The sequence below is a fragment of the Lissotriton vulgaris genome, chromosome 3_1, assembly GCF_964263255.1.
Source record: "Lissotriton vulgaris chromosome 3_1, aLisVul1.2, whole genome shotgun sequence".
Taxonomy (NCBI): Eukaryota; Metazoa; Chordata; class Amphibia; order Caudata; family Salamandridae; genus Lissotriton; species Lissotriton vulgaris.
In genome coordinates, this window is record NC_141689.1 from 1,074,495,176 (window position 1) to 1,074,517,488 (window position 22,313).

Genomic DNA, 22,313 nt, shown 5'->3' on the forward strand with positions numbered 1-22,313 from the left:
CCCTACTCTTCGTGACTGCCCCTCTACTCATGCCATCTGCTTGCAGCAGGTTGACGAAGGACGACCATCTCTCCCTGCTCCGCCAGCAAATGGCAGCTCTCTTGGTCAAGGGAGCCTTCGAGAGGGTGCTGACACCAGACGTAGGCCGTGGTTGCTATTCTGGCTACTTCCTGGTAACCAGGAATGATAAAGGCATTTGTCCTATCCCAGTCCTGCTCCCTCTCAATTTCTTCCTCAAGAAGAAGTTAAAAAGGCTCACACTAGCTGAAGTCCTGTCTGCACTGGACCCCGGAGACTGGATGCTAGTGTTTGACTTGCAGGACACATATTTCCACATTCCCATCCTACCGGCCCACAGGCATTACGTGCGGGTCACTGTGGGCCACGAGCAGTTTTAGTTCGACATGCTCCATTTTGGCATTACTAATGCTCCTCAAGTGTTTCCCATGGTGATGGCGGTGTTTGCAGTGTATTTGTGGAGATTCAGGGTGCCAGTCTTCCCCCATCTTGACAATTCGTTGTTAAAGGTGGGCTCAACTCAGGCTGTTGTCTCCCAAATCTAGATTACAGAGTACCTCCTACATTTGCTGGGGTTCACTATCGACGTACCTTTTCATCTGAGCTGTTTTGACACAGTGCAGTTTTGGGCCTATCCTCCCGAACTGTGAGTCCAGGATATTCAGGCCATTATACTGATGTGTCAGCCTGTATCCTGGATTTCGGTGAGACTGACTTGGAGACTTCTGCATCTCATGGCTCCTGCATCCTGCTTGTGACACATTCCCCCTGGCATATGCGGGCTCTGCAGTGGGACCTGATGTTCCAGTGGGCGCAGCATCAGTGGAATCTCTCCGACATGGTCCAGATCTCGGAGGGACCTGCAAAAGGTCTGCAGTGGTGGTAAAATTGGGTCAGCAGCAGACCCCTCTTCCTACCCCAACCAGATCTCACAGTGGTGAGAGATGTGTCACTCCTGGGATGGGCCAGCCATCTGTGAGAGGTGGAGATCAGAGGCCTCTGGTATGTGGCAGAATCCATCTCCACATCACCCTTCTGGAGTCCGGGCGATCTGGCTGGAATTGGAAGCCTTTCTACCCTCCATCTAGGGAAGGCTAGTACGGGTGGTCACAGATATCTGAAAGAGACCGTAGTTATAGATTCCTAACCTTTAAAATTACCCCCAGGCGTCAGACTGGATCCAGAGAATTTTTTCAAAGCAGTACCCACTGCATGTCGGTAGGTGGCGATGGTCGGCTCCGCATCCGTCATTGGCGTTGTGGTCCCCAGGATGACATTGCGGTGTCTACTTAGATACCGCCCCTGCGCGCTGACGTCAGTTCCTTCTGTTTCTGCGCCAGCCAGCACAGATTCAGAGAGAACATGCCCTTTAGTCACTTTTGACTAAACATTTTTTGACTTTTGTCGATAGCACGAGGGATGTTCCATCTCATGACCGGCTACAAGCCTTGTGACTCTTGTCACAAGTTGATGTCCGTCAGGGATCTGCACCTCATGTGCCTCTGGTGCCTGGAGCGCGACCACGGCCGAAATTGTGCACAGACTGCCGGGCCATAAATACGATGTCTTTGCGGGAGCGATCCCGAAAGCTCTTGGAGGCTTGGCAGTCGGCCTGCGCCGTTTGAGGTACTGGTCGAGAGGAAGGTCGCAGAACCGATCGCGGAGCCCCCACCACTAGTTTTGGAAGTCTTTGCACTCATCGGGTAAGTCGAAGCACAAGAAGAAGGCTAAGAAGCATCATTGCTCTTTGCCTTTTCCACGTCAGTCGGCCCACTCGACACAGGACCAGGACCCTCTTTTCCTCTCCCCACACCCAACCCTGAGAGCTTGGTGGTCCAAGCTTCGTCCTCTAAAGGCGCATTCCCTACTGCTCCCCCAGATAGGGAATCCAAGAAGCTGGACCACCTTGGGAAGAAGATGTTTTCTACTCCCAGCTTAGGGTTGGAGTCTGTGAACATTGCATGCCTCTTGGGCTGTTATACCCATACAGTGTGGGATACAATTGCATAAGTGCTGCCACAGTCACCGGAGAAGGCCCGGGTTGTGCTCGCCCACGCAGTTGCTGAGTGTCGAGACGCAGTTAAGTTCACCATCAGGTGTGGGCTAGATACAGCCGACTCTCTGGGCAGAACGGTTTCCATGTCGGTAGCCCTGAGGTGCTACGCCTGGTTTTCGGGGGATGTCCAATCTATCCTTTTGGGCATGCCCTATGATGGCCGTCACCTGTTTGGTGACAAGGTGGACTCAGCGCTCAAGGGCTTCAAGGATTCTAGGGCTACGGCCAGATCCTTGGGACTCGCAGCAACTTCCTTCCCCACCTAATCTGCCTTTTGCCCCTGTTGTGGCTACCGAAGAGGTGCCCCACCACTTTCCACCCAATCGAACTACAGGGTTACGCAAGCTGCCCAGTCTATGCGTGGCCTCGGACGTGGGACCCAGCAAAGTGGGTCTGGTGGCCAGTGAGCGGGCCAGTCCACCCATACCCCCACCCCCTGCAGTAAGCTCCAAACTTTCCTAGTCTGACGTTTCAGGGCCACCAGAGGCCAGTGGGTGGCAGGATTCGCCATCACTTCCCTCACTTGTAAAACATCTCGTTGGACAGGGGGTTTTGCAGATAGTCCGAATGGGCTACCCCCTCCCCTTCGAGACTACCTCTCCCTCCCTGCCACCAGCACTCCATCGCATGTCCAAGGATCACTTGGACCTTCTCTGCCAGAATGTTACGGCTCTCTTGACCAAGGGAGCTATCGAACGGGTCCCTGTGCCAGACGTAGATCATGGTTGCTATTCCCACTACTTTTTGGCACCCAAGAAGGACAAAGGCCTGCGTCCCATCTGAGACCGCAGGCCCTCAACGGCTTCCTCCGGAAGGAGAAGTTCAAAATGGTCACGTTGGCTCAGGTCCTCTCTGCCCTTGATCCTGAAGACTGGATGGTGGCGTTGGACTTGCAGGACCCCTATTTCCATATCCCTGTCCTGCCAGGCCACAGTCATTACCTACGGTTCACAGTAGGCCACAAGCATTTTCAATTTACCGTGCTCCTTTTTGGCCTTACCAGCACCCCTCGGTGTTCACGAAAGTGATGGCGGTGGTCGCATCTCATCTGCGCAGATCAGGGGTTCCAGTCTTCCCCTATATCGACGATTGGCTGTAGAAGGCAGGCTCGTTCCAGGCTGTCGTCTCCCACCTCCAGACCACAGCGGACCTCCTGCATTCGCTGCGGGTCACTATCAACATGCCAAAGTTGCACCTGATTCCCTCTCAGAAGCTCCTTTTCACCGAAGCAGTTCTGAATACAGCACAGTTTCTGGCTTCTCCTCCCGAGCAGCAAGTTCCGGATATTCGGGTTATGATACAGATGTTTCAACCTCTATCCCAGATTTTGGTGAGAATGACCCTGAGGCTGCTGAGCCTCATGGCCTCCTGCATCTTGCTGGTGCATCATGCCAGATGGCACATGCGGGCTCTGCAGTGGGACCTGGAGTTCCAGTGGGCACAGCATCAGATTATTCTTTCCGATGTCGTCCCATCTCGGAGGGGACTGCACGTCACTTGCAGTGATGGCTCATGAACAAGGATTGGGTCAACAGCAGATCCCTCTCCCTTCCCCAACCAGAGTTCACAGTGGTGACAGATGCATCACTCCTTGGATGGGGAAGCCACATGGGAGAGGCGGATGGCAGGGGTCTCTGGTCTCCGGCGGAGTCCGGGCTCCATATATACCTTCTGGAGCTTCGGGCGATCCGTCTTGCACTGAAGGCATTCCTTCCTTCTGTCAAAGGAAGAGTAGTGTAGGTGTTCACCGACAACACCACCGCCATGTGGTACTGCAACAAACAGGGCGGGGTGGGGTCGTGGACCCTATGTCAAGAGGCTCTTCGCCTTTGGACATGGCTGCAACATTTGGGCATATCCCTGGTGGTTCAACATCTGGCAGGTTCTCTGAACGCCAGGGCAAACAAACTCAGCTGCCTGTGCATGATTGATCACGAATGGCGTCTTCACTCGGAGGTGGTGCAAGTTCTCTTTCAGCAGTGGGGAGAGCCTTGGTTAGATCTGTTCGCCACCGAAGAGAACTCACAATGTCAGCAGTTCTGCGCTTTGGAGTTTCCAAGGTGGCACTTGCTCAACAACACTTCATCACAAGTGGATTTGCGGCCTCCTGTACGCCTTTCCGCCTGTACCACTTCTACCCAGAGTGCTGAAGAAAATCAAGCGCGACCAGGCCCAATTCTTGTGGTCCTGGACTGGGCACGAAGTGTCTGGTACCACGACCTCTTGAGCATGGCCATTGACCCTCCCATCAGACTGCCTCTTCAGGAAGATTTTCTGTCACTGCAGCAGGGGCTGGTCCTCCACCCGAAACTGTCCAGCCTCCACCTCCTTGCGTGTAGATTGAGCGGTGACAGTTGACAGCTTTTAACCTTCCTCCCGAAGTCTGTAACATCATCTTGGCAGCCAGGCGTCCCTCCACTAAAACGGTATACGCTTGTAGATAAAACAAATTTGTGGCATGGTGCACAGCAAAGGCTGTGGATCTCCTTTTTGCCCCTCTCTCAGAAGTTTTCCTCTTCATTCTGTCTTTGCCCAGCAGGGCTCTCATCTAGGCACTCTTAAAGGCTATCTTTCGGCCATTTCAGCCTTCCTGATCAGCCTTCTCTTTTCAAGTCTCTTATTGTGAGTAGATTTCTGAAAAGCATTACTCATCTCTTTCCTCCTTCTCCTTTCGTAATGCCCCAATAGGACTTGAATCTTGTCCTTATTTATCTTATGTGTGCTTCTTTCGAGCCACTACATAACTGTCCTCTTCGTCTTCTTACTTTAAAGACTGATTTCCTGCTAACCATCACCTCTGCCCTCAGGGTGAAAGAGCTTCAGGCTCGGTCCTCCAAGCCTGCTTTTCTTGCTGTTCATCCGGACAAAGTCGTCCTTCGCACTAGTTCCTCTTTTCTACCCAAAGTGGTTACATCTTCTCACATAGTTCAGACCATCACATTGCCCACCTTCTTCCAACCTCCACAACCTTCCACCGTCTGGACACTAAATGCACGCTGTCCTTCGTACCTTGACCGCACTAAAGATTTCCGGGTGGACGAGCAACTCTTCGTGGGTTATGTGGGTGCCAAGAACGGGTCGGGCCATGCACAAACGTACCATCTCTTGATGGGTTGTCCTATGCATCAAAATCTGCTATTCTTTGGCGAAAAAGGAATCTCCAGTAGAACTACGCACCAACTCTAACAGGGCAACGGCAGCCACTACTGCTTTGGGACGTGGAGTTCCGCTGATTGACATCTGCCATGCAGCCACATGGGCATCCCTGCACACATTCACAAAACATTACTGCCTGGACAGCCAAGTCCGGAGAGATGGCTTTTTAGGCTGTTCTGTTCTCCAGGACTTCCTGGTGTGAACTTCGTTTGCATACACACCACCAGGGCTGGCATTGTTGGGCTATCTATTCTAAAGGTAAGGAATCTCTAACTACATGTAAGAGAAATATGTAGTTATAGATTCCTTACTGCCCCACCCATCCTCCCTGTTCTGCAAGCTGACTTCTAGGGTTAGGGACTCCCTTCTAGGGCCCTAGTTATGTGCACCAGTGGTCAGTTTCTTGTATGGCTCTGCGCTTCTGGCGTGGAAAGTCGTGTCAGAACTGACCTTAGCGCACAGAGGCAGCATCTAAGTAGACACCACAATGTCATCCCGGTGACCACAACGCCAACGACGCGCAGGGGTACTCCTATGAAAATATTCTCTGGATCCTGTCTGACGCTTTGGGTAAAGGTAAGGAATCTAGAACTACATATGTCTCTTACAGATACGTTGTTACCGCCATGTGATACTGCAACAGGGTGGAGTCATTGGCACTTTGTCAAGAGGCTCTGGACATAACTGGAACGTCAGGGCAGTTCCCTGGTGGTCCAACACCTGGCAGGCTGACTGAACTCCAGGGAGGACAAACTCAGTTGAAGATACTTGGCTGTTCACGAGTGGAGCCTCCATTTGGAGGTGGTGCAAGGTCTAGCTGAACAGTGAAGAGAGCCTTGGTTAGATCTGTTTGTAACTGCAGAGAGCGTGCAGTCTCAGCAGTTCTGTTCACTGGAGTTTCCAAGGTGACTGTTCATCTCGAGTGGAGCTCAGGCCTCCTATATACCTTTCTTCTTATACCACTCCTGCTCAGAGTTCTCAAGAAGATTGGTAATGACTTTGCCCAATTCATCTTGTGGCTCTGGACTGGGATCAGAGAGTGTGGAGTTGTTGAGCATGGCCATAAGTCCTTCGATCAGGCTGCGCCTTCGGGAAGATCTTCTGTTGCAGCATCAGTGGAGGGCTCTCCCTCTTCAAATCCCCTGTTGGACATAAGTTCTTGAAAGGTTTTAACATGTTTCTTCCGTCAACCATATCATGCCTCAGGGGATCTTAATCTAGTCCTGATGTTCCTGATGTACGCTTCCCTTGTGTAACTGTCCTCTGAGGCTCCTTACTCTCAAGGCGGCCTTCCTGGTGGCAATAACATCTGCTCGGAGGGTCAGTGAGCTTCAGGTTTTGTCATCCAAGCCTCCATACTTGATCATCTGTCCAGTCAAACTAGCTCTACAAACTAGAGCTTCTTTTCTGCCAAAAGTCGTCACTCCCTTTCATGTAGGCCAGTCCATCACCCTGCCTACTTTTTACACCCTGCCACATCCCTCTAAAAAAAGAGGTGCAACGTCACCGACTCGACCTAAAAAGAGTGTTGTCTTTTTACCTTGAGTGTTTCAAAAGGACAACCAGCTCTTCGTGGGGTATGTTAAAGTGAAGAAAGGAGATGTCTTGCAGAAGTGTACTATCTCATGGATTAAAATCTGCTACGGGTTGGCTAGGAAGTAACCCCTAAGGGCTTGCGTGCTTATTCCACCAGAGCTACGGCTGCGACCACTGTGTAAGCTCACAGAGGCCTGGTCCAGGACATCTACCAGACAGCAACGTGGGCCTCAAAGCAAACGTTCACGAGACATTACTGCCAGGACAGCCAAGTCCTTGGGACGGGCAATTGCCTCTTCGATCCTGCAGGACTTTTTGGTGTGAAATTGTTTTGAATACCCACCTCCCGGGAGGTCTTCCTTGGGTATCTATTCAAAGGTATGGAATCGGCAGCTAGAAATCTTTCAGATGAACAATTTACTTCAATAACGCCTGATTTGGTAGAGACTCTAGCTACATATTTCTTACTGACCCACCCATACTCCCCACTCTACGAACGGATTTCTAGGGACCGTGTTGCCTCCCCTTTCAGGGCACTAGATTATCCCACCAGTGGTCAGTGTTCTTTGTTGCTCCTAAAATGGAATGCCATTAAAAGAAACAGATGTCAGTGCCCTGGGGTCACGCCTGTAGAGGCACCATGCACATCTCTTCCAACGCCGACGATGCCATGCAGAATAGAACTACACCACCTACAGGTGCACAGGTGTAGCTTACAAAACATTTCCGGATCAAGTCTGAAGCCTTGGGATAATTCTAAGATAAGGAATCTGTGGCTAGATAGGCTCCACTAGATAAGGCATCTGATAGACGTCTTGCCACAGATTCCTTAACTTAGAATATCCCCAGGCGTCAGACTGGATCCGTAAAAATTTCCGCTGCAGTACCTCTGCGTGCCGGGGGGCGGCACCGCCCGGCTCCGCCCTGACGGTGCGCTGATGTCAGTTTTCTTCTTTTCCGCTTCCGAGCGCGGATCTTAAAAAACCAGCAGTTCCTTGGCCTGGCTTGTATGCCTTCTCGACACCCTCGGTGTCGTCGGAACAGTGTGCAATGCCTTCTTGCTTTAAGGCTTGCGAAGCCTGTGCGCGTTAGATGTCTGGCACTGACCTGCACCTCGGCGTGCACCACAACTCCAAGGACTGTGGCGCCTGTCAGAGGACGAAACCAAAGTCCTTTAGGGAGCATCGCATGAAATTGCTGGCCGCACGGATATCCGGTCCTGCTCCCTCCCGTCACCTCTCTTCTTATCGGGATCGGGCCTGTTCCCGAGGTCGCTCCCGCGACCTCCGTGCGTCAACTGGTAAGCGTAAGCACAGGCGTCGCTTACGGAGATCTTCTTCCAATGTCCGTGCCGTTGCCGCCCATTCCTCTCGCACTATGCCGGGTAAGGGCACACAGCAACCTCATCCTCTGTATCCACCCAACGCGTGCCCAAATGGAGGCTTATTCTAGGGCACTCCAGGCTTGTTGTGAATCGCCCCTTTACCCTGATGCACCTTCGGGTCCCACAGAGGTAGCAGGCACTCATGGCGGGTCTTTGTCTGCGGACGTTTTCCCGGCACTGGCTGTGTGCGCGACTCCGATTCCAGAGCCGACGCGACACCACCAAGACAGGGCCTTGAGCACAGCCCTCCCCATCAGTCAGCGCATAGCCCTGTGCGGCTTCCTGCGCCGACGTTGGAGGCGAGCACCGGAGATGCCGGTGTCAACGCCGGTCCTATACCAGGCTGGACGCCGGGTCTGGCACCTCGTGCTCTCACCAGGAAGTTCAACACACAAGATGGTGGACGGAATATTGCACAATGGCAAAACATTCACCCCCAGTCACAGATCTGGGTTTAATCCATCGTTATTTTCCGGTCCAGGGAAGACATGGCTTGGCAGTTCGGGCTGGACTGTACCCATGAGGCACAGGGTCAAGACTGATTTGCATATGGCCATGTCTGAACTGGGGTGGCTTGGTGAGCAAAATAACGATGGAGTAAACCCAGATCTGTGACTGGCGGAAATGTTTTGCTATTGTGCAACATTCCGTCTATCATCTTGTGTAGTTTGCTACCCACCAGGAAGTTGGCACTGGGATCGACGTCAGTCGGCGTCCCGGTCAAGTCCTCTGTGGAGGTGGTCGACGTCCAGCCTACTCCCATTCGGTATCAATCGACGCCGGTACCTATTCCTTTGGTGGTTGCTCCTCCCGACTCCTCGGGCGCCGATAAGTCTCCAACGCAGCATCCGTCGACGCCGGTAATACCATTTGCGCCTCCTCATTTGCAACCTGATAATACCCTGGACTCCCCAGATCAAGGAGCCAGAGTGCAAGTACCCTGTGTTGCCTGGCCTTCGGGTCAGTCTCCGACTCCTTCACTCCTCATGTCTAATGGCAGGCTTAGCCTTCAACTGTCTCCTACCGACGGTTTGTTGTCACCTACACGGATGGCGACTGAATCTAGTGCTGCCTTCGCGTGTGCTATTCAGGGGGCGTCTGCTGTACTCGGCTTTCAGCCTCCAATGGTGCCTCTACTTTCCGATCCTTTATTGGATATGTTCCATTTGTAGCCTATCTAAGTAGAACCTTTGCTGCCCTGTGGGGAATCTCTACTTGACATTCTGCGTGGCACATGGTTGAGACCCTCTTCGGGTGACCCTGTTGATCGGGCAATTGCCCGTAGGCACCGTCCTGCTCTGGTTGATCCTCTTTGCCTGTCTCTCACCTAACAGCCCAAGGCCTAATTGTTCAGGGGGCTTTTAATTTACAGTCTTCACCCACATTGCCATTTTTACCTCCCACCAGGGAGTCTTGGTGGCTGGATGATTGTGGTCGCCGGCTTTTCGCCTCTGCGAGTGCAGGCGTCCGGGCCTTAAATACAGCCTGTGTATGTGCACACGCATTCTCAGCTCTTTGGGACTCAGTTGCTAATCTTCTCCCTTCTATTCCGGAAGGGCCATGAACAGAATTGCTTCGCCTTCTGCTGCATGGCAGAAGCATGGCTCAATTCTCTCTTAGATCTTCCCTTGATGCAACTGACTCTATGGTTCGGGTCCTTTCTCGCGCTGTGGCTTTACACCGCCATGCTTGGCTGCGCGACAGTCGCTTCCCAGATCGTATTCGGGATGCCCTCAGAGATCTGTCGTTCAATGGGGTGGATCTTTTTGACCGCCCCGCGGATTCGGCTGTCCCCCTTCTCTCGTCCGACCTGCCATATTCTATGCCTCCTTTTACGGCACCCACCCTGATGCACTGTTTTGTTATAGTGCCGGTTACAGTTCATGGTTAGCCATTTCTATGTTCGTTCAGTACAGCCGTTCGGCTGCTTCTCTTGTTTTTTCAGTCCTCTGATTGTGTGTTGATTGTGTGCTTAGCCCAAGAGGATAACTCTACCGGGGATTAGCATTACTCTATGTGGGGTATTTGCTGGCATTAGGTTCTGCCTTTGTCTTGGTACGCTCCTGTGAAGTCTCCTCGCGGACATCCTGCTGGGAACTACTTGTTTATTCTTACAGTGATCCTTGTATGGTATTGCTGATTGCATGTCTGGTTTTGTCCGTCTGTGGTGCATCAGACCCTGGCATCGGTTCCATGCCGTAAAGTGTGTATCTCGCACACCTGGCGGGACACCTTGTGGTCGTAGTTTTCACAACTGACACCCTATTGCCGCTGTGCGGCTTCTTTATTATTATTCTTATTGGTGCAAAGTTATACAGCCCCTTCAAGGTTTGTCCTCCAAGGCAGCGGATCAGCAGACGCTCTCTGCTATACGTGATCATGACCTCCTTCTGACCAGTTATCACTGCCACTAACACTACAGCGGTTTCCATATTCCCTGCTGTTTCCATACGGAGGTTTCCACGCTTTACTTGAGTGTGTGCTGTGCACTCTCAAATGGGCGTGTTTTCCTTGGAATTCTCGTTTCTTGGGGTCCAGTACCTTTACATTTGTCCTCACCTTTTCCACTGTCGTAACAGGTTCTTTCACCCACTTTATCTTGCAGGGGACTGTTGTTCCTCTCGGACAAGGGGCATGGGTTGCTTACTGTCCTGGACATTGTCTTACCCAGTTTCCACATGTTTGCAAATAATCTCAACATTTGTTTTCCTCCTGCTCTGTATCTGCTCTGTGTTCTTACCAGGTGGATCCATGTAGGCTCTTTCCTTCATGCGGTGTCCGTGGTTCTTGACCCGCTCTGCTTGTACCACCAGCTCTTATGTGGTGTCCGGCTTGCTGGTGCCCTTTTTGGGCAGTTGCCTTCTTGGTGTTGTGCACCTTTGAGCTGCTCATGCTACCCTACAGGAGGTCTTTGCTTATTTCGTGTGGCTCCAGCGTCCGCACGTTATGCTTAGATACTTTCCGGCATGCTTAAGTACCTTCCGGCCTTCCCTCTTTTTTGTTAACGTTCACCTGCATGTCTTCGGCAATTCACATGTTGTCACAAACCACCTAAGTCCTGGCGTATCTTGTGCTTTAGTACTTCCTGCATCTTGTGGCAGTGGATTGGCATAAAACTTTATAAATAAATAAATAAATCCTGCCAATGCTGTCATTTGTGTCTTGCTGGTACCAATTTCAACAGAGTTCCTTTTCGCTGTTGTACATATTGAGCTTGTGTGTGATGTCTTTGTCATACCAGTTGATGTCTCTCGAGGCTTTACTGCAGTCGACACGCTGGATCCGGCAGATCTATCAAACCCTTTGTTCAGCTCCACTTCTTGTGAAGTCATAACCTTCCCTTTTACCCCAGCATATCTAGTATATGGTTTCTTCTCCATGCTGGCACTTGCTGGGTAAGGATCAGCCTCTTGCCACTGCTGTCCCACGTACCTTTGCAGGTACAGGTCCCTCAGAGCTTTTTCCACTGTGTTGATTGGGCGACCGGAAATTGCTTTTGCTTTCTATTGCCACCTCGGATCCTGTGGATCCTTCAAACCCTGGGTTGGTTCATCTCCTTTTTTGAAGTTATGAACTCTCACTTCGCCACGGGTATTCTAGCTCTGTGCTTTCCTTCGTTCAACCCAGTATGCACAAAGGGGTTTTCGTGCTGTTATTAACGGCTTCTGGTGCCTTTGCCTCCCATTGCCTTCCGCTCTCTTTAGAGGTTCATGGTCTAGTGGTTGACTGCGCTAACATTACTTTCCTCATTGTGGTTCGTCCCAAAGGTTGACAGTGTTGTTAAGTCACCTTATGGACGACTAAGTTATTTCGGGAACTTGGTGGGGTTCAGTCGCAGACCTGCCTCCTTCATGGCTATGGCTTTGGTATCTATTCTAAGTTAAGGAATCTGTGGCTAGACGTCTCTATCACATGAACGAGTTACTTACCTTCTGGAATTATGTATCTAGTAGAGACATAGTCTAGCTGCAGATTCCTTAACGCTCGCCCGTTCTGCGAGGACCTTTTCAGGTTGGGGCTTTCTATCCTTGCCTCCCTTACAGTGGCTTGCCATTTTACAAGGTGATATTCTCTCACTTCAACACAGACTGCTTCGTTCTGTTTCTCTGCTCCATCCCGCCCATTCTCTAAATTAGGCAGTATGTTAATAGCTCATGTGTTCCTGCCAGCATTCGGCCTGGATTGTAGGGTGTGAAATGTATTCATGCTTTTTCCCACCATTCCGTTCTCCCCTCCTACATTGCCTTGTGGTCTTTGTCACCCCTGCAGCTTTTTCCTTCAGATCTATTGGCTCTGTACATTTATGGGTCTTTTGGTTGGGTTTGCGACCTCTCATTCTGGTGATTTCTTGTGGTGTACTCTCCTTAATCTTGTGTTCCTGACTTGTTCCCCTTCATGGTTTCATTTTCTGGATGCGGACATTTTATCTTGTGCCAGACTGTTTTTTCCACATCCTTGTCTCCCTTTCACGTTGACTGAGCCTTCGCTCTTGCGGGATGGCTTTTCAGAGCACTGCTCATTCTCGCCTGTCAATTTCTTCTATTTTGCCATCATCCTTGCACACTGTTTCCATATTTTCACTTTTTTTTTTTGGGTGATTGCTCTGCGTTCTGACGCAGAAAAGTTTCTCCGACAAAAACTGACGTCAGAGCGCCAGGAGGGACATATATGGCTCCGCTGATCTCATGTCCGTTGACGACGTCAGGACGGAGCCGGGCGGCGCTGCCCCCCGGCACGCAGAGGTGCCTCTGCGGAATATTTTCCAGATCCAGTCTGACGCCTGGTGATATTCTAAGTTAAGGAATCTGCGGCTAGACTGTGTCTCTACCAGATACATCGTTACCGAAGAGGATGTAGCCTTACGGCTAGAGCGGTCGCCCTCGAAGCTGGGGAACCGGGTTTGAATCTCGGCAACAACGCTCAACATCCTGTGATTCTGGGCAAATCACTTAATCTCCCCGTGCCTAACAAAAATAAATGTGTCCTTCTGTAATGAAACAGGAACTATGTAAAGCGCTCTGATACCCGATGTCTCTGGTTTAGTTTGCACTATATAAAACACTAAATAAATAAATACGTTACTCTTTCTTTACCAAGAATAAGTAACTTGATCTGTTGGGATGTGTGGCAAATGCCTCAGCCAACATAAATAGCCCTCTAGAGAAGTAGAAATGAATGTCCAAATTCACTAACCTGAATTCTGGATCCAGTTGGTGTGATGGACTGTTCTGCATTTCCCCTCATACGGAGCTAACGATATTCAGTAAGAATACGTTGGTTACCATTAATCCTTGGGAAAGAGAAATGCAATTAGAGAAAGTAGAGACACTGGAAATCACTACTTATAAGTAGTTACTCTGCTGCGTGTTGGTGTCTACTGGGCGTTAATGCATAACTAAAACATAAGATGGAAAGCTGTAATTCCTTATATCGCTGTAGAAGCATCTAACACTTGCTAATGCAAATGAAATACTTTTGAAATATTGCCAAGAGGTTTTGGTGGCACTCCAACATTTTTAGTACTGAGTAATAATATCAACGTGAATGATATTACTTGAGTTTTGGTTTACCTCACTCCCTTAGCTAATAAGGCAACTTTGATTACAAGCTATCTGGGTCTGAGATACATTCATGGTTGTATCTTAAACTGTAATGTAAATAAACGTTAGTCATGATTTCATAGTTGACACTGATAGCAATGAACCACTTTTCTAATCATAGACTGTTTACTTAAATACAGAATTTAAATTGCAGAAATATCAAGTACTTAAAGGTGATAAGGATCGTGTGCGGTCCTCACACAGCTGAAAACCCAAATGAGCCACAACAAATGATGATTTTGTACTCCTTCAAAGCTGTCTGTAAAACAGTATTTATGACTATTTAAGTTTGTTTCCAACTCTTTCAAATACTATTCTGTGTTCAACCTCAACTTCTCACACACTGGCAAAAAGTAAATAAACAATATCCAAGGTTTTTCACAAGGTCTAATAACAAGATCCTGGTTGCAGGAAGAAAGTATTTTTATTGCCTATAGGAAGGACAGTCAGGGCCCCAAGGAGGTTGATATTCAGTACCTTCAGATGGCTGTCAATATTTCCAAACATTGTGAGATTTTGGTGCCTTTGTGGGAAATGTAGTTTTTAGGTTTGCATTCAGCCACCTATGTTTAATAAGACCCAACAAAGGTTCAAAGCTTTTTGACTAGTAGCACCGACGTTCCGAATACACTGCAAGCCTTTCCTTCCCACAATGATTGAAGCTCTAATGTGTTCAGCGGATAATGATTTTTGGATGTGGGAGCATAATTTGAAAGACCAAGCAACAGATCTAGGCACTAAAAATAGAGCCATCTCTCATAGCATTATTGGATTGGAAACATCATTGATCTTGGGGGCATCATTGATCTTGGGGGCATCATGTTGTATGTCCAATGTGTGCTGTTCGACATCATTTAGAAGCAGATTAAACAAGTAGGAGCCTGGTCAAGACAGCCTTGCCCAAGTCCCTGTTCTACACTAAAACACCCTTTTTGTTCTCATTTGCTTTCATACCTCACATGTCCTTAATTGTCCTGTGTAGCAAAATAAATAATTTACAGTGTAAGTTGCCTGTTGTAGGTTTTTCATCTACCTTACCAAAGGCTGACTTTATTTTGATAAACATTAGACGCATTCTGCCCTTCCTTAAATGTGTGCACTTCACCAAGATTATATACAACTACTTGATCGAGTAGTGTTTGTCCAATTGAGAAATTCAAGATCAACATGAACAAACCTCATTTTGCACATATTAGTAATGGAGTTGATCAAAGCTCAATTAAAGTGTTCCGATAATGCACATTTCTCACTTTGGCACAGGACAGTGGGAATCCTATCTATCTCCTGAATTTGGGGAATCAATACCTGTATGTACTTCCATAACGTAAAATGGGCCTAAGTAGATCCTAGTATCATTTGGCAGGTTTGTGGACTGATAAAACTAGACTGTCTCCCAAAAGTGATAGTAATAGCCGCAGTTGTTATAGTTTGGGAGAAATTATGAGCAATCCACGAAATAACACCAGCTTCCAAAGAATGACATATATTCTCCTAAAAGTTATTTATGGAGTCTTTGACCGCAGATTTATATTCACCTCTTAACAGACTAATCTTTGCCTCCTAAGCTAAGTGTTTTTAACAGAGCCCTATTACCTCCATGACATCTCTTGCAAACCAATAAAATTTGGCCAATCTAACTATCATCCAGGAAAACACTTTATTTCTTGTGGTAATCTGAGGACTATCTAGACAAGTGAAGAAAGTGATGCTGGCCAGACTGGACACTGTAGATGCAGTAGTTGGATGAAACAGGTCTCGAGTGTACTAACATGCCCAGAGGCGTAGCTTCCATTGGTGCAGTGGCACTGGGGCCCAGGATCAGAGGAGCTCACTGAACCCTGATTATTGTCGTTGTATTATATATGTAAAACTGCAGGCGGGAGGGCCCCTTTCCTTCCTTGCATTAAGGCCAGTGATACATTGATGACGCTACATGCCTCACACAAACGCAATCTACAGGATTGGTTGATGACATTCAGGCTGGATTTATGGATAAGGCATTGGGGGGCAATATCTTCTGGGAATTGAAGCCAATAATGTACTTTTGAGATTTAATGGAAGCTGAGACAAGGATTCTTACAGGATATGGGGGTACGCAAGGAGCCACCGATGAAACTGATATGGCTATATATCCACGAGCACAAAATATAAGTGTCAACAAAGAAAAAAACAACAGAACCAAAAATGAAGGGCAAAACGTCAATGCAGAAAACAAAACCAAGCAAAGCAAAAAAAAACCTGCTATTCGGAGATGGAACAGATTGTAATACACAGCATGGGTGAACACACAGTTATCAATTTGACCAAGACCGCATTGAGTGAGGAGGAAGGAAATACTTTGGCATTGGGCCTTTCCTACAGCCCTGTTAGAGACTTAGATTATGCACAAACGTGAATTGATTTATACAAATTTGTGTGCAAAATGAAGTTACACAAATACCATCTAATCTATGGAGCACACAATCGTGATATTGTAACTACAATATCAGTAGAAACAAGTGCCTGCCCAACATTGACAGTTGGGGATTTTGATCTTTTGAGGGACATGCAGCAATTGTTTGATGAACAGAATATAACTACAAATGATCGACCCAGAGTCCTTATAACTAGGGGCAACAATTCAAACCAATTTTAGACTGAAATCAACTTTCTGTCTGACAATGCTGCGAGACAATATGGACATTTTTTATGAAAAGGTCACTTACGAATTGAAAAAACATTATTGTTCCACTATGAGGTCCCCAAAGAAATACACTAAGCAAGACATATTTATTCCCAACTGATCAAGAAATTACAAGGTGACAACAACATTGACATCCGACAGTCGGATAAGGGTGGTAATGGTGTCATGTGGCCACAAGACTTGTACATGGAGGAGGCACTAATACAATTGAATGACAGGAACTGCTTTAAAAGAAGTACCATACTAGTAGTTAAATGTGCACGGAGTGAGTTCAATATCAAACTTCTGGCATGAACCTTTCCAGCCCTGTTAGAGACTTAGATTACGCACAAAACGTGAATTGATTGATACAAATTTGTGCGCAAAATGAAATTACGCAAATACCATCTAATCCAAGGAGCACACAATCGTGATATTGTAACTACAATGTCAGTAGAAACAAGTGCCTACCCAACATTGACAGCTGAGGATTTTGATCTTTTGAGGTACATACAGCAATTGTTCGATGAACAGAATATAACTACAAATGAGATCGATCCAGAGTCCTTACAAGCAGGGGCAACAATTCAAACCAATTTTAGACCAAAATCAACTTTCTGTCTGACAATGCTGCGAGACAATGTGGACATTTTTCATGAAAAGGTCACTTACGAGCTGAAAAAACTTTATTGTTCCACTATGAGGTCCCCAAAGGAATACACTAAGCAAGACCATATTTATTCCCGACTGATCCAGAAATTACAAGGTAACTACAACATTATCATCCAACAGTCGGATAAGGGTGGTAATGTTGTCATTTGGCCACAAGACTTGTACATGGAGGAGGCACTAATACAATTGAACAACAGGAACTGCTATAAAAGAAGTACCATACTAGCAGTTAAATGTGCATGGAGTGAGTTCAATAGCAAACTTCTGGCATGGAAATCTGCGGGTCTGTTAAGTACGCAAGAGTTAAAATTCTTGAAAGTAGACTATCCGATAATACCAGCTATCTACTTTATCCCCAAAATTCATAAAGACGTCCATAAACCGCCTGGGAGGCCCATTATATCGGCCCAGGGTAGTCAAATGGAAAATGCATCAAAATATATGGACTTCTTCCTTCAAGAACACGTGAGGAAGCTCCCATCGTACATTCAGGACACTGGGGGCTTCCTCTGCCAAATACCAAATGTAAATTGGGAAGATGATTGTGTATTAAGCTTGTTAGATGTTACATCATTGTACATAAGTATACATAAGTGTGATGGCATGAAGTCAGTTGAATTATATTTGAACACTAGACATATGCAGTTTTATGCACATAACAAGATTTTATTAGCTATGATTTCCACATGCTTAGAGAATAACTTTTTCCTTTTTCTCAATCAAATCTTCTAGCAGATCAGGGGGGTTGCCATGGGGACCTGTTTTTCTCCCAGTTATGCCTGTTTGCATATGGGTATGTGGGAGGAGTGGGTCCTCATGGCTGCACACAGTGAGACCCTTTGTAGACATGACCTTTGCTGGAATAGATACATTGATGGTTTATTCTTAGTTTGGAAAGGCATAGAAATTGACGCACAAACATTTGTATCAGAACTCAACAATAACAATCTGAACTTGCAGTTTACAGCCCAGATGAGTAAAGAAAGCATAGTTTTTCTAGATGTGGAGATATATGTGGCAAACAATGAGCTGGAAACACGTCTTTACAGAAAACCATCTGCTGGCAACACTGTGCTGCATGCGTCTAGTCATCACCCCTCCCACCTGATCAACCACATGCCTTATGGGGAAATGCTGCGGATCATGAGGATATGCAGCACGGATCAGGATTGCAGTCCGGCACAGAGGGCGAGTAAGGAGAGATTCTTAGCCGGGGGGTGTTCTGAGGAGTTGGTTATGACTGCCATAAAAAAGGCCAACAAACTACAACGTTCTGAAGTGTTAACACCAAAAGTCATTAAGGAAAATAACACCTCTGAATCCATTGGTCAACCTACCCGGTTGGTGTTAACCTTTAACCGCCAACATAAAACCCTACGGAAAATCGTGAACAAAAACTGGCCCTTGATACTCAGTGATCCAATATTAGGTGGTGGTTTGACAACAACTCCTAGCATTACCTATAGGAAGGCTCGCTCCATGAGCAACGCTTTGGTAAGGAGCAGTCCTTTGGTAAGGAGCAGTAAGGAGCTAGTTACTTTTACTAAAAACTGGCTCAGCAACAGAACAAGCTTTTACAAGTGTGTCACTTGTAAAGCCTGTAAAAATGGCTGTAATACAAAGTCATACACTACCCCATTCAAACCAAAACCTGTTGCCATTACAAAACCCCTTAATTGCAAAACTGAATTTGCGGTGTATGTGCTGGAGTGTCCATGTGGCCTGCGCTATGTGGGTAGCACTAAGTTGCAGGTCCACAAACGAATACTCCAGCACATGAGAGCCATAACCAACAAGTATGCGGCTTATCCAGTGGCAAGGCATTTTAAAGAACATCACGGCCGTGATTTACATTATTTAAAATACTTTGCCGTTGATACGGTCTTGCCTCTTAGAAGGGGTGGTAATCGGGAATACCTCCTTAAGAAGCTGGAAACAAAATATATCTTGGAGTTGGAATGTAAGACACCTCAGGGTCTCAACGCCCGTGAGGATTTCTTCACCTGTCTATGAAAGTTCTGTCCCACACACTTGGTCTCTTATAGCTGATATCAGTACCGCCTCATGTTTGTGTTTCTTAACCACATGTGCGCTGCTCTTATTCTGCTGCTATGCTGACTTTTTAAAAAACCCATTGTTCATGACGAGCTGGGCTCGTCATCAGTGTTTGAGGAGGCTACACCATGACGAGCCCAGCTCGTCATCAGCCTCGAAGGGGTTAAATGCATAACATTTTTAGATTCACACACTTTTACACTTTTAAATCACGGCTGTGATTTAACCCCTTCCATGCTCATGACGAGCTCAGCTCGTCATGAGGCACAGTGGAGCTGTGCTGATGACGAGCTGAGCTCGTCATGAACAATGGTAGTCATAAAATGACAGCACAGGAGGGGAAAAGCCACAGCAGCCAAGGTGTTAAATAGGGTGTCAGGACTTTTACATTATAGCACTAGCACTTTTTACTAGAGGGACATTCGTGGTCAGGCCCACTTGGGCAGGACACGAGAATCTGTCTTTATAGCATTTGAATGTATGTGCAATTTAGGTGTAGAGTCTAATCTGAGCAATGGGTATTTTACCGTGATACTGGTCATCTGCAGAGGAGCTATCATAATTCTGGACTTTGACATGATTTTAGAAGGTTATTAATGCTTTTTAAATTAGATTTTTATATATTTATGTATAATCTTTTGTCATTTCATTTTATTCCATTGATTTTAGCTCTGCCTGCAAAGCACAATTTTAAAGTGATAATCTTTTTTATTGTACCCAATATAATCTGTGTGCTTTTTAAATATTTATGGAATCATGAATATTTATATTCTGCTCTCTTTGCAAATATTTATTGCATTTCAATTAATGAATCATTTTCACAAATGCTATATGGTAACTAGATCTCCATGACCTTGTGAAATGTACAGTCTATTTCTATAATGCTTCATCACGTGTGGTCTTTGCACTGTCACTTTAAAAAGGGAAAAAATGACTCCAAAAAGTGTCATGTCATTAAGGCCTCATTGGAGGCTGAAACGAGTCATGGTGGAGGTGCGGGCGTTTCTGAAATAAACCTGCTTTGCACAGAATTTGGGTCTGCTTTTTTGTCCTTTGGATGGTTGTTGTGGGGAGAATCGTTGTGGATATATATGTGTATATATATATATATATATATATATATATATATATATATATATACATACACACACACACACACACACACACACACACACACACACACACACACACACACACACACACACACACACACACACACACACACACACACACACACACACACACACACATGTTACAATATCTTAGTGGGTTTTTTTTTGTTTACAAAGTGACGATTAACTTACATTTTCATCGAACTATAGTGTAAATTTTTTTTGTTTCTAGGGAATTTCTGTAATTATTTTAATGTAAAACATGATATTATCATACTACACTATATGTCACATTAACCATTGATTTTTTTGGGGTGAATTTCTATGGTGGTTTTTTTAATGTAATGTAAGATTTTATGATGATACCCAACTCTGTGTGCGGCCAACCTCCTGCTGTACGAGGCCTTCAGTCAGACCCTTCCTCAAAGCCCCTGCAGGCAGCCAACTACCCATGCAAACCCATCCCACATACTCTGCATATTAGAGGATAGCATCACTTGATTAGTTTGAAACAGACTCAACACATAAAGCAATAGAAGAGTGGTCACAGATTGGATAGTCTTTGGATCACAACAATAGAAATATTCAACAAGGGTACAGTCTGGTCCACAGGCGAATACACTATATCTTAACCGGGAACTAAGTCTGAAGTAACTGGGGGAAGCGTAGGCTTAAAATTTGTTCAGATTCAGAATCAACATTTGCACTTTTCAAAGCTTTTGGGGTCTTGTTAACTTTAAAATGTTTTGTGATCGAGTTCTGCAAGAAAGATGACCATGAGGGACACTTCCATTTCTCCTGAAGATCTGAAAGTTGATTAGAGTAGGGCAAAGTGCATCAACCCTTCTGCTCCAAGCTCTGTCATTGGCTTAGCCCTCAGTTTGGCCCTATCGTCCTCCAAGCAATAGGCGTCAGGTTGTTTGAGTCCACAAATTGAGTGCATGGGTCTCAAGCATTTATCTGTCAAGCTGCTGAAGGTGCTAAAAAATCAAATTACTTGGGCAATGAAAGGCCTCAGAGACCGAGTGATCATGGCGTAATGCGTTCAAATAGGCAAAAGTGGAGAGGAGCATAATAGATCGGCATGTAGAAGGTTAGCCACAAGCGACAGCAAGTCACTTATTGTCAGGGGCACACAGCCACGGTACAGCATGCCTGGGCAGGAACCAAGAAGAAAGCCATTTTACTCGACGGCCACTAAAATCTTTTAGCATGCACCCATCATACTCCTTCACTCCAATCGTGGGTACAAAATGGGACAAGAGAGGAGTTACCGACCAGCTACCCCACCAACACAACCCCTCTTCAAACATCTCAGCCCCCCCCCCCCCTCACCAACCACACAGGTGCAGAAAACTGAGCTGCGGTTATTGCAGAATCAGAGCAGGGCAAGTGGGAAGATGTGAGTAAAAGACCAACCTGCACCATGTAGGTGCATCTTCACCTGAGTCCCAGACTCAAATCACCAACAAAGCAGCCTCTAAGACTCCCCCACCTGTTACGAGCATCTATCATCTTTCATAGACTTCCCCGATCCTCTAAGTTTCTACAGATTTTTCATAAGCTTCTATATATTCTCCGTAAATCAATATGGAGCTGCAGTATGGCTGTAAGACTACCATGCCAATCTTACAACCTTTCCTTCTTCCTACCTGTCTTGTATCTCACCACCAGGTATCTGGGTACACTGAGCTCACCGGTGCAGAGAAAAAGTTGGTGGTCAGTAACTTCTCACCTGTAACAGCCGACTCTCTCACTTAGGCCTTGGAAGCAATAGCGCAAGGCTATTGTGTGAAGGGGAAGAGTACAGGGCACTGGAGTGGCCGAAAACCTCTAGCTGATTTCTGACTTATTGGCCAGTCCCCCCACTGACACAACCTTCAGATTTGCGTCCTTCAGCGTCTCTGCGCCTTCCATGTCCAGCACATCACAGCTGCTCCTTGAGGCCTCCTCACACAGAGGCACACTCTGCGTCCTCTACATTTTTGCATCCAGCTCCTATTTAATCCTGTGCTCTGGCCTTCCTCTCTAGGCTTGTTCCAAACTTTTTCACCTACCTCAC

General features: G+C 46.9%; 1 protein-coding gene across 2 annotated transcripts in view; it reads left to right on the plus strand.

Moving 5' to 3' along the window:
• JAK2 (Janus kinase 2) overlaps positions 1 to 22,313 on the plus strand; it is a 1,290,985-nt gene that overhangs the window by 1,147,637 nt on the left and 121,035 nt on the right. The gene's annotated exons all lie outside the window — the stretch shown is intronic.